Genomic DNA, 17238 nt, shown 5'->3' on the forward strand with positions numbered 1-17238 from the left:
GAGTCGTCACCTGCACATGATTCAAATGACCATAGCGTGTCATTGGTTTACAAACAAGCTTCTATCCATGAGCTTTTGCGTTTTTAGCGTGTGTTGTTATCGTTGCTTGGGACCCAATTCCTGCACATGTGCAGGTGACAACATATTCGCTTTGAGATTAAATTCAGTGAAAATGTCAACAAATTTATCCAAATTTTAGTGGGAACAAATTTTCCGCCCAAAGGGTTGAAAGGAAAATTTGTTGTCATATTTATTTTACAATAGACAACCATTTGCTCAGCATATGTTTCTAAATACAGTTTTGGTATACGAGTGTAATTGATTTTGAATTAGGGGAAAAAAAAGAACTGATTACCAGTAGCTTAGTGATTTTTGCCCACTGCTGACTAAAATTGAACATCTTGTGTGAATACTGCTAAAAAGATGCATCTCAGAGGTATGTTCTGCTCTACATCTAAGCTATAATTCCGGCTCATATTACCAATTATATTAACAGTGTTCAAAATTGGCTGTTGACAACCCTTTTATTCATAAGACAACTAAATCTTAAAACTTAAAATTTTGTTATATTTTTTTTTTTTAGAAATCACAATATTTATATGTAATATTTGTAGTCCAGTGTAGAATTACCATTTTGCTGGAAAAAAGTACATTTTCAAACTTTACTACTTTCAGGTACCTTTATTTTGATTAAAACTGCATTTTTATGTCACTATGAACTACAAGTGTACATCACACTTTCCAGGCATTTGGAGCAGTTAAGTGATTTGTGGAACTAATGTTATTAAAATCTCTTCAAACTAAAACATATTACGAATTGATAATATTTTAAATTGCAACAGCTACTAAATTCTTTTTTGAGACAGTACAGTTATCCGGAGCATGAAGTGGTTTGAATTGAGAGAATCATAATTAGCATTTCTGGTTGTTGACTTTGGTGAGTGCCATTAAATTTCTATTACAGTCCAATAAGAAACCACACCCATGATATTAACCAAAATGTAGCAGTGGGCATGAAATTGAAATGCAGCAAATGAAGCGATTAGAAACTGCACCTCACTTTCCCAAGTAGGAAAAAAAATTGTAAATAGGTGAGTGAGGTAAGGTCTGACAATTGTACTTTTTTTTAACATTCATATAGAATATACTAGTATGTAGTTGTTGTTACAAAGGCCCCAAAACCTTGTATATTAGTTAATTTCATAATGTACGTGCGCATAGTAATAAAAATAAACAAAAGAGTAATTTCTGTATTTGTCACTGGTGAAAATATGGGGTAATATCTTTTCCTGTAAGAGCATAGAGACCATAAAAGTATGAACGTTCCATCAACTTCCATGATAAACAGGTTTATTTCAGAACAGCAAAAATAGCTTGCAGCAGATTGTGATCATAAAAAAGGACATATTAGTCTTGTATGAGTAAGAAACATTAAAATCACCTAGACATAAAAATACTTTATTTCATTTCACCAACTTCAAAAAATCATACTGTGTCACCAAAAAAAAATCGCAAATAATAATATTACATGCAAGCATGCGAAATTTCATTTTCGGCGTGGTTTCTAATAAACTATGGAGATGATTTTTGTGGTAATTCGGCTTTCGTCATTTATACACTCCCATAACATTTTATTTTATTGAAAAAACAACAAAAAATAAACAAGGGACTGTATGCAAAGTATGACTTATACAGTTTCAATGAATTTTAAAGGGCGGCAGTCGTCATGCCACGTCCTGTTCGATATGGGACTCATAGCGACAACGCATGTAAAATACATTGTTTATTTACATGAAATTCGAACACGCGCTGCACGCCGATCACTGCGCTTTAACCCTGCCAATCCCCGCCCAAAATTATTATAATCCATGTGCAAATAAAAGCAAATTTTGTCGCTATCTCTTTGGCATTACCTTATTTGTTAATAATACATAAACGGGTACAGTGAACTTTGAATCTGGTTGTGTAATCTTTACAATGGTGTAGCCCCCATAGAACATCTAACAAAGACAGGACCTCCCACAGGCATGATTGAGCCTTTTATCAGGACTCAACTATTGTACTTATAGGGGTGTTTTGACTGAATTGTTATAAATTATAAGTGTATCCACAGTCCATATAGAGGGACTGTGGTGTATCCAATCTTTTTATATATTATTTTTGTGAGATTCATATATAAAGTTTTCAGTTTGTTTTCTGCAGTTGATAGTTGTCACAAGTACTCAATAATTTTTTTGTATGTAAATTATTTGAGATGTTGCGATGAAAATCAACAATAAATTTCATTCATGATTATAAATAAAAGTTATTTAAATTAAAATGTATTCCCTTCATATCCTTATTAGGGTGATTTATTGGAGCAAATTGTATGTCATTTCATTTTTCTCTCAAAATTACACACAAGCAAAAATTTCAGTATAGCAAAAATAGCAGATTATGATCATAAAAAAGGATTAGTCTCGTATGAGTAAGAAACATTAAAATCACCAAGACATAAAAATACATTATTTAATTTCACCACTTTAAAGAATCATACTGTGTCACCATAAAAAAATCGCAAATAATAATATTACATGCAAGCGTGTGAAATTTCATTTTCTGCGTGGTTTCTAATAAACTATGGAGACGATTTTCGCGGTAATTCGGCTTTCGCCATTTATACACTCCCATAACATTTTATTTTATTGAATAAACAAGAGACTGTATGCAAAGTATGACTTACACCATTTCAATGAATTTTAAAGGGCGGCAGTTGTCGTGCCGCGTCCTGTTCGATATGGGACTCATAGCGACGTATACAACGCGTGTGAAATACATTGTTTATTTACATGAAATTCGAACACGCGCTGTGCAACGACCACCACGCTTTAACCCTGCCAATCCTCTCCGAAAATTATTATAATCCATGTGCAAATAAAAGCAAATTTTGTTGCTATCTCTTTGGCATTACCTTATTTATTAATAATACATAAACGATACAGTGAACTTTGAATCTGGTTGTGTAATCTTTACAATGGTGTAGCCCCCAATAAGGTCTAACAAAGACAGGACCTCCCACAGGCATGATTGGGCCTTTTAACAGGACTCAACTATTGTACTTATAGGGGTGTTTTGACTGAATTGTTATATACTAGTATCTACATATATATTCAAGTATATCCAATCTCTTTACATATTATTTTTGTGAGATTCATATATAAAGTTTCCAGTTTGTTCTGCAGTTGATAGTTCTCACAAGTATAAAAGCAGTACTCAATAATTTTTGTTTGTGTATGCAAAATATTTGAGATGTTGCGATGAAAATGAAAATCAACAATAAATTTCATTCATGATTAAAAATAAAAGTTATTTAAATTAAAATGTATTCCCTTCATACATGCATCTCTTATTAGGGTGATTCATTGGAGCAAATTGTATGTCATTTCATCAGTTTTTTTTATCTCTCAAAATTACACACAAGATGGAATTTCAGTAATAGAATATGGATTTAGTAAGTCAAAACTAGTGATTATGATAAGTGACTTGGTAATTGTTGTTGAGAGTGTGACAAAGTGTTGTAGGGCAACAATACTATCTATACCCATCTTTACTTTACATCGCTGTAATTAGAGAGATATTTTGCATGGATGGGTGACTACATTTGCTGGTTGGAGAGAACGAATGGACTTGTCAGAATTCTATTGGCATTGATAATAATAGCAATCATATGACAAGCTATGTGTGAGTGAAGTTGAGTTGGTGATATTCTAACACTAGGTTAGCCTACCCGATTGTATTGTAATCGTGACAAAGCCACTATTGTCAACCCATAAATAGAAGGTAGGGTATTTACTCGGTGCATATCAAATAACAGTACTGGCTTGTGAGTGAAGCCACTCGTCTCTTTTGGATTCGTTTTTTAGTAAGTTTTGCATTTTTCTTCTATTTTAACAGTCGTGATATAGTTTCTCTCTACAGCAAAACAATCTGATTCATTTTGGTGTAGAACTGTCAAATGCAGACATACGATTAATGGAGTTGTATTTATAATGTAATATCCTTAATGGGTGTATACCATTATAGTGTATGTACGTGGGTCAGATTACCTACACTTGTAGTTAAATTCGAATCGAGGGTTTCCTTTTTTTCATTTCCCGATGTTAGCGTTGTTTTTGTGTGTACCAAAGGTACCAAATACCTGGTGAATTCATGTTTCAATTCGACAGTTTGGGAGTTCATCGACCTTTATCGCAGGCATTGTTTATCGCCATAGGCGTGTTTTGTTGTTGGCACCAGAAACACTAATTGACTGGAGGACAAATAAATCCCTTGTCAACCTCTACAGTTTATTTCTGAATTCTGCAAATTTCTGTTACTGATTTTTTTTTTTTAGAGAGTTTCAAATGTTCAGTATTACATGTAACTGCACAATAGCTTTGGCTTTTAGTAATAGTTATGTGAACAAAGCGCTCACTAGACAATGTGCATAAACAAACACAAAACACATGAACAGCATAGATTTGTACATAGCTATTTCATATATTGATCTGTTGCAAATTATTTCTATTTATTTAGTCACATGGTGCAAATTATCCAATCAGTATGCTGAATTTGCTGAATAACTTGAGTAGCCAATTAGGGATAATTCAGATCTAGCATATCAATTACGTTTGGGTTCAAAGTGTATCTATTGTGCTTATTCCTTCAAAAAAACTTTTTATCTACTATTTGCAATAAAATAATCAATCATATATACTTAGAACAAGCCTAACCTTAAATAAATGTATACAAATAATATAACGAAATATTCTTTAATTTTTATTTTTTTTTTTTCAAAATGTTTGATGGGTACATGTGCATGTTACTTTAAATATTGGGAGACTTATACTGGATATAGCCTTCTGGGGAAACACTAAATATTATTTTGCAAATTTTTTTCTTCAAACATTTTTACAGTAGTTTCCAGCCCCTATATCCAGATTTGAATGTTCTGGAATGAAATAACACAAACAAAGAAGAATATATTTCATAAACCTCGGACAACTCTGCCCCCATGTTTTGCAGATAGAAATTCAGTATACCATAATTGCTCTATTGGTAGCACATGTGCTTATCATGTAAATGGCAAGGGTGTGTCTCCGATTAAAATAGTCATATTTTATTGGTCCATCATAAACACATTTTTGCCTTGCCCGTAATGTAAGTGAAGGGGAAGGTATAGTAAGGGAAAGATTTTGGCGTCGTCGTCGTCGTCGTTGTTGTTGTTGGCTTGACTTGTGGGTATGATAACTCAAGTAATTTTTACACAATCGGTTTCAAATTTATATATGTTATAAACAAACATGCAAAAATGGCCAAGTTCGATGTTAGTGGGGTATTTTTCATTTATATATTTTTTGTATTATATATTTAAAAATGCTATTTTCAACTTCTTCTTGAAAACTTCTGCTCCATTAGTTTGATACTCTGAATAGCATTTGATGATATGAATTCTCAAATTTTAAAATTTTTTGTCAAAATGTTATTTAGTGATAAGATCTAAACATATGTGTTAAGACTCTTATAATAGAAAATAAACAAACCCAAAGTTATTTGTTTCCCCACTATGTAACCATTACTACGTTCACATTACGGGATCTCAGCATGTGCCGAAATGTTTAATCCTTTGTGTTTTCTGAGGGATTACAGCAGTTGTGTTCATGTTAGTCGGGACCTACCTAGGACTGATTCGACTCATGCTGAAATCAAGCCCTCATTCGTCGATCTGTTATTTGACCCAAACATGGAAAAAGATATGCAGACGATGATAATAATTGCTATATTGAAATTATATCCATTTGTTGTCAGGGTATTTATTATGAGTCATTGTGCACATGAACGGCAAAGAAGATTTGAAAAACAATTATTTTTTCACGTCAATGTAGCATTCCAAGAAAATAGCGGTTGCAGCAACACATAAATATGCATCGCTGGACGACGATTTGCATTCATTTCATTCATTCATTACTACAGCATCTGATATATCTGCATTTCCCTTTGTCGTCATTTCATAAGTATGAATCAGCGTATGTTCTCTTGAATTTACCACAGAGGGTGTGATTTTGAGTCGTGCAGAGCATTCAGAAATCTCAACATGTGAACGAGTTTTTTTCGGCATGTGCCACTCGGTCCCGACCGACACACACAAGTTTCGGCCCATGGTGACTTGGTCTGAGTCTCGGCACGTGCCGAGATCTCTAACGTGAACGCCACCTATACATGCCCTCATTCTCAGACTAGTCTGAGCCTTATCATTGCAAGACTCTGCTCTGCTGAAACAGCGGAGCTTTTTCGACCATCAGCTGGCTTGTTGTTTTACGTGTTCATGTTGATTAATTTAACTAACAGATTTTACTTATCGGCAAAAATAGCGAAATTAAAACCCAACGAATAACTAATGTGATTACAGTAAGTTAATCTACATAAGTATGGCATGAACTCTAGAATAATATCAGTACGTTTGTAGCTTGTAAGATAATCACTATAGCCATCTCTGAGTGTATTTGCTATAAATCATTTATATGTGTAGTCGTGAAAAATCCTTAAATACTTGTACTCTCTTTGAAGTTACAAGTTGCTGACATAAGCAAATAAAAAATCAAGTTCATACTGGAAACCAATAAATACTTGCTAGGTTTACATGACGATATTTTATCTGAGCCGAACTATTGCCCCTCTCGCCAATTAACAGGAGATTATCTTTTATGTGGTTGTATAAGGTTGTTGCTAAACATGGTTCGAAGTTTGCTCTATCCGTTTAGAGTAGCTGGAACAGGAATCTTGACTGGGGTTTCTCATTTAAACTTGTCAGGACCCTGCTGGAGCTTAGTTTTTTCGGATTTTAAACAGTCGGACCATGTCAGATTTTTTTTATTTAGTTCAAACCTGGAGTTTTATTGGAGTCAAGCTCAAGCTGAACGTGTTTATAGGTCATTTTTTGTGAACTGGTGATACATGTACCGGTAGTTCCTAAGAACCATTTCTCTTCAAAATATAGTTATATGAAGTTATGTATATAAAATAGAGGTCACGCTTTCAGCCAACATCCCGAAACCAAAGGAGGGTCCTGATTATATTATCAAAGAAATATATCATATAGCATACCATGTTCCCTCAACCTTCCACCCCTTAGGATTTAATAATATCAACCTTCCACCCCTTAGGATTTAATGATATCACCTTAGAAAGAAAGCGTTGATATGATTGGTTCTTAAAATTGAAAATTTAACTACTACTCTAATTAGATTACTCTGTAATGTTGTAAACAAACAAAAACACAATTAAAATGTCAGCATTCCAGATATATGGCCTCTCCCACAACCTTTACTCTAACATACGCCAACATGAGATACAAGTGTGTCAAAAATCAACTTTTGACAACTTTCACAGAAAAATCCTGCTTAATTTTGTCATATTTTTCCTTGCAATCTTGATCAAGACTTATGCCAAAGCACAGTCCCTCTATCACATAGAGGGACTGTGGCCAAAGAGAGATTAAATCCACTTTAATTTATGTCAAATACCCCTGGTACATAAAAATGTGCAGAATATATTGACCAAAAATATTTGTATTTGAATGACAACTTTATTTTCACGAAACCCATTTTTGCTAATTGACTCCCATGTGCGAAGCACAAAATGGGAGTCTTTGCAGTTAGTGTGTCTGTATGTGTGTATGTGTGTATGTGTGTATGTGTGTATGTGTGTATGTGTGTCCGACTGTTCCACTGCTATCTCAAGAACCATACATCGGTTTTTGATGAAACTTGGTGCATAGATGCTCTGGGCCAATGCGCAGATTTGATTAGGTTTTGGTAAAAATCCATGCTCGTTAATTACCTAATTTGCATGATAATTAGCTAATTTTTAGCTGTTCTATGACTGTTCCACTGATATCTAAAGAACCACTCATTGGATTTTGATGAAACTTGGTACATAGATGCTCTGAACATATGCGCAGATTTGATTAATTTTTGGTAAAAATCCGTGCATATTAATTACCTAATTTGCATGATAATTAGCTATTTTTTAGTGGTTCCATGACTGTTCCACTGATATCTAAACAACCACTCATTGGATTTTGATGAAACTTGGTACATAGATGCTCTGAACTAATGCTAGGTTTTGATTAGTTTTTGGTAATAATCCGTGGATACTAATTACCTAATTTGCATAATGATTAGTCAATTTTCGGTTTTTCCACTGATATCTCAAGTACTAATCATCACATTTCAATGAAACTTGGTACATAGATGTCATACGACACTGCACAGACCTGATAGTTTTTATGGTAATATCAGTACATATTAATTACCTAATTTGCATAATTAATTAATTTTCAGCATTTGATATAAGTAGTTAGCATTACATTTCAATGAAACTTGGTACTTACATACTCAAGGACTATGCAGAGATTGATTGTTTTCGATAAATATTTGTGCATATTAATCACCTAATTTGCATAATTAGTTAATTTTCAGCTTTTCCACGGGTATCTCAAGTACTAATCATCGCATTTCAATGAAACTTGGTACATAGATCCTTTAGGACTATGCAGAGACCTGATTAGTTTTAGGGTAAATAATTGTGCATATTAATTACCTAATTTGCATAATTAATTTTCAGCTTTTCTACTGATATCTAAAGTACTAATCATCATATTTCAATGAATCTAGAATTATGCAGACCCAATTAGTTTCCGGTAAATATTTGTGCATATTAATCACCTAATTTGCATAATTAACCAACTTTCACACTGATATCTCAGGTACTATACATCACATATCAATGAATGTACATGGATGCTGTAGGACAATAGACAGACCTGAATAATTGTGGGTTAAAATCTGTACATATTAATTACCTAATTTGCATAATTAACCAATTTTAATCTTTCACACTGATATCTAAAGTACCGTAAAAACTCCAAAATTTCGACTGGTTTTAAATAATTTGTGTTAGAAATGTGACGTGTTTTTAGAGTCAAAATTAAGGTGCATTTTCGGACGGTCGAATTTTTCAGAATAGAAATCAGCAAAAAAAAATGGGGATGATAGACAGTGTGCTTCATTAGTTTTTAAAAAATGCAATGTCCGTCAATTGACGTAAACTTCCTCATGTTTCACGGTAAAAGCAAAGGTCGTGGCCGAGTTGTAACTCAAAATCTAAACAAAGTCATCAATCAGTGAGTATTATGACAAGCAAAACAAAACATCAAGACGCGGAGAAGAGGTCAGCACAAAACTAATAGGTCAAAAGACAAAGCTGTCTCGCACTACCTAGGAAAACTTGCGAATGTTCGAAGTACAGGTACCCATTGGACAAAAGATACATGGAAGTTTAGCAAACGATCTCCCCGACCCAGTGCAATGTATCCGGTTAGAATCAAAGCTCACGTGTCCCTTATTTGAGCACCGTACCGGTGATTTGAGGGACCAAATTCTGCCGTAAATTCGCCCTTGGATTAAAAAATATAATGGGATTTAAGAAAATAAAATGGGACTTTTAAGGTGTATTTTGGCGTCATTTTTCGGACATTTCAATCAATCCTGCAGGCTAAAATAGAGTCTAAGTTTTACCGTAGTCATTGACGTCTGTCTATTCAAGAGTACACGTGTATGATTTTTATCGTGACTAGCGTGAGCGGGTAAGCTTCCTTTCGAGAATGAGCTGTTATCACTGTGAACAATGTTAAATTATTCTTCAGATGACCAGTTTATTTTTTAAAAACAACTAATTTTTTTATTTAAAAAAAATCATGCCGTTTTTGCATCATCCAGCTTTTTGATTGGTTAATTAGCGATTTGACCTATTTGACCTAAGAGAACATGGCGGATATCCTACAGCATCAAACGTTTATACGAGACCGGAATCATTCGCTTACGATGAAACTAAGTTGACTTTTATTTGTATTTCATAACCATTCAACAAATTTATTTTGTGTACATTATTATAATCACTACTGAGTACAGTAATAATCAACAATTCAGAAACGCAGCATGCCGAGATTTTTGTGTTCGTTTTTATTTGAAACTTCGTTTATTTAGAATATATTTTCGTTACCAATAAAATAAAAATCTCTCAGTCAATCAGAAACCCGGATTCATGCCTTTGAGGAAGGTCCCGTTTGAACGCTCACATCGTTTTTTTTTTCGTTTGGGGGAAAACTAAAACTGGTCGCAATTTTCGAATAAGAATGAGTCGGCAATTTTTAGTGGAGTCGAAAATTTGGAGGTAAATAAAACACCGAAACCCGGCAAATAAATAGGCGGTCAAATTTGTAGAGGGGTCGAAATTTTGGAGTTTTCGCGGTGCTAATTATTCCATTTCAATGAAACTTAGTACAAAGATGCTCTAGGACAATGTACAAACCTAATTAGTTTGGGGTAAAAATCTGTTCATATTAATTCCCTAATAAGCATAATAATTCATAATTTTTTTGGTTCTAATCACATTTCAATTAAACTTGGAGACATAGATTTTCTGTTACATTGCGCAGACCTCATTAGTTTTACACTCAAATCTGGTCATATTAATTTTCTGATTTGCATAATTAGTTTTCAGCTAAGTAATTTCGAATTATATTTAATGTGTCTCCAATACTCTCAGCACATGGGAGTTCTTTCTAAGCTTTCTTTGATTTTATAAATTCAGCTGCGATTAACATCAAATTTCGACCCTATAAATGCCATCAGATTATCGTATCACGAAAACTGATAGTGATGAAAACGCAAAGCAACTCAAAGCACTCATAACATTCCTACTTGCAGTGTTGACCTGGTAGTATTTATACAACTATTAAACTATTTACCTACTTGACATTCAGTGTATACTAGTGATAAAACACAAGACTTGGTGGCATTCCTTAAAACCTTGACATTTCACTGCCTGGTTAAACCACTGTGCTTACCAGGTAATTGATACTTGTGTATATCCACTAAATATACACTTCAGTTTTATACCTCCATGCCTGATTTACAGCATTGTGTCATTATTTAGTAGTTGTGCCCTACTTGTTGTCAATTCCGCTCAAGTATTTAACGCTGTTTTCAATTTGCCTCAGTGTCAAAAAGACGGAACTATTTTTATATTGGGAACTATTACAGCTTATCTAAAAATTTATAAACATCTGAGTCGACTTTCCTCACCTTTCATAAATCAAACCTACATAATTTGTTCAATATATTTGGTAAAATTTATAATCAGGATCTGTAGTTATTTGGAAATTCTGTCAATTTTGGTCCTAAATTAACAAAGAAATGAAAGAGAATCAGTAAAATATTACGCAGACAGGTTATTCAGTGTAAATGTTACTACACAAACATTTTTGGGGGATATTATGGTGTTAGTAGTACCGGGTAAACTCGGTTACAATTGCTACAAGTATGTGGACCCAAATTATGGCATTTTTTTTATTAGTGGCATTATGAAATATTTATCTGTGTATCATATAACACCAATTTTCACCATGTTTGAATTATTGTCGATTGCGACCTCTCCATGTGGACATTTTGTTTGGAAAAACGCATGGCTACCTGTCTCCATATATACTTATATTTCTTATCAAGATTTCTTGATGGGGTTTACAAATTTTTCTGACACAGTTATTTGAAATGTACGTCATACACTGACATATTTCCTGCTATGCCTGCAACTTGTACTAACCATATAACTCACATTACATACTAATTCTAGAACACCAATAAATTATGACAATAATGCCGTCAGCGTATGCAGGCTATTATTTTGAATTATTGTAAAATCGCTGATGCTGAAGGGATGATTCAGTAAAAATAAAATCCAGCGAATATAACTATTTTCCTATATTTTACATTCAACTTGTCAAAAATCAGTGAAAATTAGCTTTATACAAAACACCCAAAAAGTCATTTCAGCGAAAATTAATTCCATCTAAAATAAAATATTTTAGAGTATTCTAATTAATTACCATAGCAATAGTCTTTACATATACTATGGTATAATATGCCATAATAATTAATTAATTACCCGGTAGTATGTAGACCATAATGCACCTGTGAAACCCATAGCAACCAGGAATATTTTGTAAGAAACGTGTGTGCCAATCTACTGGCAAAGTATAGGGTAGAAACCGGGCAGAAAATAAACGTAGAGGAAGAGCAGATATTTTATTTTCTATCCGTGTTCTATGCTATTTAGAGCTGACAATTTACCAACAGTTGTTTCTATCTTGTATTTAAATTTGAAGACAGAATATATGTCTAATGCTTTGGAAAACAGTTAAAATTTGAAGTTTATGGCATGACTTATTAAACAAATGAAACTTTTTAGCTCCACTTGACTTTGTCAGTATTACTGATTGTTCGTCGCCATCGCCGCCGTCAACTTTACATTTTCGATTTCTACTTAAAAACCACAAACTGTATAGCTGTGAAACTTTGTAGGAAGGTACCTTGGGTGTTTCTCTCTCAGATTTGTTCATTTCGAGTGGATATGTTCAATTGTCTTATTTATAGCAAATATTTTTGTCATTTTTGGTCAAAAATGCTATTTTCGACTTCTTCTTGAAAACTGCTAGCCCGAATGCTTTGATACTTGGTATGTAGGTACCTTAGGTGGACCTCTCTCAGATTTGTTCATTTCGTGATGATATTGTTCTTCAATTATCTAATTTTAATGAATATTTTTGATAAAAAGTTATAAAAAGTCTGATTGCTTTAATACTATATGTTCATTTTCGAATGATATCTTCTGTTCTTTAATTGCAGTGTGCCTTGATAACAGCGGAGCTATCTCAGCCGACAGACAGGCTGCTAGTCTGAAACACAATTCAAGCATACACTGTATAAACAATAGAAATTAACCTTAACTGGGGATTTACAACAAAACTACTATAAAACTGAAATAAAAAATAACAAAAATTGAAATAAAAAAAAAAAAAGATAAAAAAAAATATGATAAAAAACTTCAATAGAAGTTTCAATAGAATATATTTTGGAAAACTTGTGTACCATTTCACTAATACAAAAGACTTTTACGTGTTGACCCACATAAATTAGTTTCACTTATAAATGGTAATATTATACATCTATGTATTTGTAGAAAAAAATAATAATTGACATAGCATTCAAATTCCTTTGTAATAAGATATTAACCTTATTCATGAAATTGTGATCATGTATTACTCTCTGGAAACAAAATACTTTATTTTGTTGAAAACTTAAAGTTTTGGTGTTTTTAGTTCACCATTTGAGTGTCATTTTTTGTCCCCTTTCAGAAAATAAACGCCATATTATATTTTTATATATAGAATTTGATAAAAATTATGGAAAATTAAATAAAATTAGGTGAAATGGTTGTACTGCAATTTGGGCGGGGAAAAATTATGACATGCATGTAAAAAAAGTTTAACTTGTTCGTTTGGTTCCCATCGTTTGAATATGTAATATAAGGACAATTTGTTTCATTGATCAAGTCATTCCTCCAGTCAAAATCTTCTTGACTGTATATATTGTAGAATAATTTATTTTCGCTTGGAATTTATTTTCGCTATTTTCACTGAAGGGATGATTCTGTGAAAATAAAATCCAGCGAATATAAATAAATTCCATACAAAACAACCAAAATGTCTTTTCAGCGAAAATTAATTCCAGCAAAAATAAAGTATTCCACAGTATTGAAGTAAGCTGTGGTAATTGTGGTAAATTCTTTTCTATCCCGTACCTGGCAGTCACCCAGTATTTGCCATTGTGGTGTTGGTGTTGAATCCTTTGTTGTACTTGACATTAATATGTTTGTATTAAGTACATACAGGTGAAATGTAAACAAGCGATGACCCTGTCCTCAGTGTATGGTTTGTTTTCATTCATTCTTTGTGTTATAATCTCTATCATTGGCTTAGAATGTCTTGTACTTCAGCATTTGCTTGTTTGCTGGCCAATCAAATGAAGTGTTACATAACCATGAATTAGGTCATTGATATTTAGGTGTCAAGTTGCCCTTTGGACTATAACAATAAAAGTATTCTTGAAGTGATCTTAATCTTTCAACAGATGTTACTTACTGTATTGAAATATTAAGATAAAATATATCATTAGTTTATGGTAACCGTGATGGTGCATCTCCAGGATTTGGCTAAATCCTCTCAAGATATTTTTTTTCCAGCATTAAATCTTCTCAGTAATTGTCATAGTTGTTAAAAAAATGGTTTACTTTCCTGCTTGTTTGAGAAAAACATTTTATAAGTTATTGAGTTAAAGTTTGGTGTGTTTGCCATTTGGCAACATTTATCGCATAGAATTGATCCCTCATCCAATATGGATCATTCATATCGGATTTGAAGTGGACGAAGATATGCTATAATAGTATTTGAAAGATCAGAAAGTTCGTTCTTTGGAAAACAAAAAAATGTACATTTGGAAGCGACCCAAATTTTACTTCATTCATTATGAACAGCATATAGCACTGTGGGTGTCAATGTTTATGAATACAAAACTTGATTCCACTCAGCTATTGTGTTAGCATTTAGGTGTAGTGAGTCCCATTGAGAAAGTGAACTGGAAATATAGGGTTAACCACAGTTGTTGCTTCGTTGAGGAACTGTTGGTTAACGCAATTCCTGATCTCACCTGATCACCCCTTGACTTTCTCGCCCAAATTTGTCTGCACTGTTTTTCTAATGTTCTTCAATATTTCTGGAAATGATTCTTTATTTTGAAGCCAACAGACAAAATTCGGCCAATTTTCAGTTTTTACTTGGCTATTTTGTCCCAATCTTCTGAAGGAAAGTGCAGACTAAAAACAGGACTATTTTGTGAGTTTGTGATGAAAAGAGGGAACTGGTGGTAAAAAGGTTAATAATTCATTTATGTGTCTATGTCTGTGTGTCTTTCATTCAGTGCTTGTCTGAAACATAAACATAATGCCTAAGGCATAAAATTAAATACATAGCTGCATTGCATACTATAAACAGCATTCCCACCAGGGTATGACCCTAAAATTCAGGTTTGTGATGCCACTCCCACTTTTGAAGGTTGTTTTTTAATACACATAGCCTTGGATTCCTAAGGATGCCAACTTTCATATTATTGAGACCTCAACATGTAGGTCAACAGATTCTGCTGAGAGGACTACAGCAAGGGTCCCACCTCCTACTGATTATCCTGTTTTTTTGGTGAATTAAAATTACTGTATTCCATAACTTCTGAAGATACAATTACTGAATGTTTTATTTTGATATGATTCCATACATTTGTAGCTTGGAAAATTTGCATTGTATGATGTGTAGATCATTAAATAAATAGGTTCGTTCATTCATTTGTCGACTGGAGCTGCATCTTAGACATAACTTTATCAACACGTATGCACATGCAATGATTTTTTGATTTGGTAAAGATGGCCGACTGGCAGCCATTTTGTTGGCTGATTTACTTCAGACTTAGTGGAAGGATTAACCATTCAATGCACGTCGCTTTGATTTGTACATTTCACCTATTGGCTGTCACTTTGGCTGACAATTTAATCTATTCCGGACATATATCTTGTACATGCTTTGAGCAATTCACTTCAAACCATATACCTACATGTAGATAGAGCATCATGGGACACATATGCACATAAATATAAATGTAAAAGGGAAGCAAGTCATGAGACTAAAACATTTACATTTGCATCTATACATCCATATGCAACATTTATTATTTCTAAAATACTAGTACCTCTCTCCGTAGCAGTCAACAAGCTATTAAACCTAATTTTTTCATTCCTTTTTGACTCGAGATCCCCACGAAATCTGTCCTGTTAGAGGGCACTCTGCACTGGACATTGTTCAGTTAATTTTTGCCCCCATGGTGGTTATATAGCCATAAATAAGTGAAAATAACTACATTGAAATTGCGAGGAATGGCCTGTATTTTGACGTGATTCATGTCTTGGTATGCCCTAGCTATTGAATAGAGTCCATTAGCACATGACATGGTACATATACATGTACACAGCTTATTACTGTGTCACTCAATCAGGACACCAAAAGGTTGAAGAACTCTCCACTGGTTCCGGATGATTATACCCAATAATAACAAAGTGATTACCGTATTTTCTCTACTGACAACTGCTGTGGTTTATGTGCTCAATTCTTGCACTGAATCAGAAATTTACTTACATGTACATTCTCATGAGTACAGCATAATGAACATATGCTAATTTCTCCATATTCACAATATACTGTAAAAATACTTTATTTTCGCTTGGAATTAATTTTCGCTATTTTCACTGAAGGAATGATTCAGTGAAAATAAAATCCAGCAAATATACCTTTTTTTCTATATTTTACATTCAACTCGTCAAAAATCAGTGAAAATAAAATCCACACAAAACGCTCAAAATGTCTTTTCAGTGAAAATTAATACCAGCTAAATAAAGTATTTCACAGTAAGCAGATTTAGCTGCATACACTACTGAACACATTATAAACTTCATGAATATGAGTGACTACAACAAATTTTTTAAATTAATGGGTGTCGCAAACCTGAATGTACAAATACCAGTTGCCCAATTTATCAAAAATAACACGAACCTTAGACAGCAACACCTTCTGGCAAATTAAAACACATAACAGAAATTCCAAAATCAAGTTTGGGTAGTGTGTCAGTTAGAACTCACTGGAGAGTACAATGAGAGATGTAAGTAGTGGAGAACTTTGAGATCACAATCACTCAATATAAAATTCAGAAAAAGTTGCTGTATATAGCATGTTGTGTATTTTACAATTTTTTTAATTTATCAAGATTTTGAATGTATAGTCTTGTTTTTGTTGGAATTTTCTATTTATTATCGGGTCACAAAGAAATCATGTGCGTCAGTGATGTGTCCAGTTGTCCTATAGGCCACTTTGCTCCATTTTGCGATTTAAGATGGGTCAGCTAGATAATGAATCGCTATAGTGATGAGATGTCACAGTTTAACATGTAAAAAATGAGATGATATTTTTATCGATGAGAAGAAACATACAAGTAGATTAATAGTACATTAGATCCAACTAATAGAATGATTGTTAACACTTTCTTTGATGTGGACCTCTATTTGAGGTAATTACTTGTAATAGGAGATATATGGTATGTATTTTTTCTTCTAGTTTTGGCATGTTCCTTGATCCATAGATAAATAGTATGCGGGTGTTTTCAAAGCATATACGAGGAGAGTCTGTCTGTTATTGTTACTGAACTGTAAAATGACTCTGCAAGT

At 33.3% G+C, this 17238-nt stretch overlaps 1 protein-coding gene across 5 annotated transcripts in view; it reads left to right on the forward strand.

Moving 5' to 3' along the window:
* LOC100371246 (uncharacterized) overlaps positions 1-17238 on the forward strand; it is a 146326-nt gene that overhangs the window by 13576 nt on the left and 115512 nt on the right. The window contains exon 1 of one of the 5 annotated variants that reach the window (XM_085493951.1): positions 3816-3901. The exons of the other annotated variants lie outside the window; for them this stretch is intronic. The gene's annotated coding sequence lies outside the window, so the exon portion shown is untranslated. Of the gene's footprint in view, positions 1-3815; positions 3902-17238 lie in introns of those variants that run through there. 5 annotated transcript variants of the gene reach the window in all.

Source organism: Saccoglossus kowalevskii, chromosome 19 (genome assembly GCF_978046115.1).
Source record: "Saccoglossus kowalevskii chromosome 19, keSacKowa6.1, whole genome shotgun sequence".
Taxonomy (NCBI): domain Eukaryota; kingdom Metazoa; phylum Hemichordata; class Enteropneusta; family Harrimaniidae; genus Saccoglossus; species Saccoglossus kowalevskii.